Source organism: Sinocyclocheilus rhinocerous, unplaced genomic scaffold (genome assembly GCF_001515625.1).
Source record: "Sinocyclocheilus rhinocerous isolate Xijiao unplaced genomic scaffold, SAMN03320098_v1.1 scaffold1267, whole genome shotgun sequence".
In the NCBI taxonomy this organism is placed as follows: domain Eukaryota; kingdom Metazoa; phylum Chordata; class Actinopteri; order Cypriniformes; family Cyprinidae; genus Sinocyclocheilus; species Sinocyclocheilus rhinocerous.
In genome coordinates, this window is record NW_015661278.1 from 513,830 (window position 1) to 516,123 (window position 2,294).

Below are 2,294 nucleotides of genomic sequence, written 5' to 3' on the forward strand. Positions count from 1 at the left end.
AGATATGGGGATTGTTAGGAGGCCATGATGATCAGAGGCCAATGGGCAAATTTGGCCAGGATGCCGAGGTCACACCTCTACTCTTTTCGAAAGACATCCTGGGATTTTTAATGACCACAGAGAGTCAGGACCTCGGTTTAACGTCTCATCCGAAAGACGGTGCTCTTCGGCAGTATAGTGTCCCCGTCACTATACTGGGGCATTAGAACCCACACAGACCACAGGGTGAGCACCCCCTGCTGGTCTCACTAGCACCTCTTCCAGCAGCAAACTAGTTTTCCCAGGAGGTCTCCCATCCAGGTACTGACCAGGCTCAACCCTGCTTAGCTTCAGTGGGCAACCAGTCTTGGGCTGCAGGGTGATCTATTCAGGCAGGAACGAAACACCGTTCTCAGAGATGCAAAACAGCTGTGGCTGTGTTTGGAATGATTTTTGTTGGAGAAATAGAGCAAAAGCAGGCATGGTGTCTAAAACGTAAGTCTCTTGATATTAACTTATTGTTTATTGAACTGTTGTATAGAATCAATATCACATTTGTAAAACGGCACTCTTCGTGTGATATTGATTAACTATATGAAATGATATAATTATATAAATTTTCTGCCCCCTTATCTTGAATTATGTGATCATTCTTAATGCATATTAATAGACTGAATCATTCAGTGAAAGAACGCACTCTAAATGCGTACGTGCACTAAGTTAGTGTAGTCGCTTATGCGTGCACTCTGTAATTGTGTTTTGTTTGGTGTTTTGCAATATACTCGATAATGTATACAATATTAATTGTATTCTGAAGCACAGTATAAAAAACTTAAAATATTTGAAAGAACTCTGATCAAAATTAGAGAACACTTACAGATACCTCCCATTTATTGGTGTTAATCTGGCACCTGGTGCTAATTTCCTTAATTATATGACAAACCTTATTTAACTGGCAGCATTCCTCTATTTTTCACTGAGATTGCAGGATGACGGGCCGCTCTAAGGTGACTGAAAGCCTGCGACAGGAGGTTGTCCAGATGAAGGCCAAAGGGACGACACTTTCAGCCACTGCAAGAGAAGTTTGTCCCCCAAAAAGGCTGGTCTTCCACACAAGACAAATGCAGGAGAAGACAGGATAATGAGGAGACTCTCAATGGAGAATCGGTTCAGCACTGCAGCTGGAATTGCTCGCCAGTTCAGCACTGAACAGTGTATGGATCCGTCTCGGCACGTTTAGGTGAGGTTAGACTGAAAGCGCTCTCTCACCAGCAGAAAGAATCAAAAGGCTAGACTCACCTTTGCTGAGGAGCTCTCTTGTGTGGAGAGATGAGAACTGATCCAAAGTAACTTTAGTGATGAGAGCAAGTTAAATTTATTTGAGTTTGATGGTAAACATTTTGGTTGGCGTCAAACTGGGGAAAGACTGAAGCCCGAGTGTGTAAAGAAGGCAGTGAAAGGTGGAGGAGGAAGTGTCATGGTTTGGGGGATGTTTACTGCAGCAGGAGTTGGGCCTCTTATACAGATACATGGCAGCTGAATGCAAATGTTTATCAGAATCTCCTTCAGCAACATGCGGTTCATTCCCTGCAATGCCTGCAATTTTCATGCTAGACAATGTTCCCGTCACTGCAAAACAGGTAAAGCAGTTCCTTGAAGCGGAGAACGCTGAAATAATGAAATGGCCGGCCCAGAGTCCTGATCTAAACACAACTGAAAATCTCTGGAAAATCCTTGGCGACAAAGTTATGGCTAAGAAACCCAATTACAGTACCGAACTATAGAAGAGTCTGGAAGAAGAGCAGATCAAGATCACACCAGCACAGTGTGAGAAACTACTGATGTCCTGCGGCCGCAGATCTGCTTAAGTCTTTCAGAGAAAGGGCCTCTACACTTCCTACTCATTTCTGACAGCTGTAACCCTCCAAAATTTTAGTTGTAATCTTCTTTCCTGCTACATTGGTTACTGTTCTCTAATTTTGATCACTGTGTTTTCCACAAAATAAAGGGTTTTGTTGAAATGCCTTGGTTATCCTGTCAAACATGCTAGTATATCAGTGGTATCACATCACTCACATCACCTTCAGCTAATATTCCTTCAAATTTTGAGCGATGAAGATTAACAATATTTCAGACAAAAGTCAAGTATTTATAGATTGTTCTCTATATATCTACAGTATATACACACACACACACACATACATACATACACAAAATTAGTGGAAGCTATCATTACAAGTTAACCTAAGATGCCTAAATTTATTTATTTCATTGTGTGTGTGTGTGTGTGTGTGTATATATATATATATATATAT

At 41.5% G+C, this 2,294-nt stretch overlaps 1 protein-coding gene across 4 annotated transcripts in view; it reads right to left on the bottom strand.

The window, feature by feature from the left end:
- The window catches only part of LOC107726274 (E3 ubiquitin-protein ligase RNF123-like), a 188,741-nt gene that overhangs the window by 137,018 nt on the left and 49,429 nt on the right, over positions 1-2,294 (bottom strand). The window lies entirely within an intron of this gene.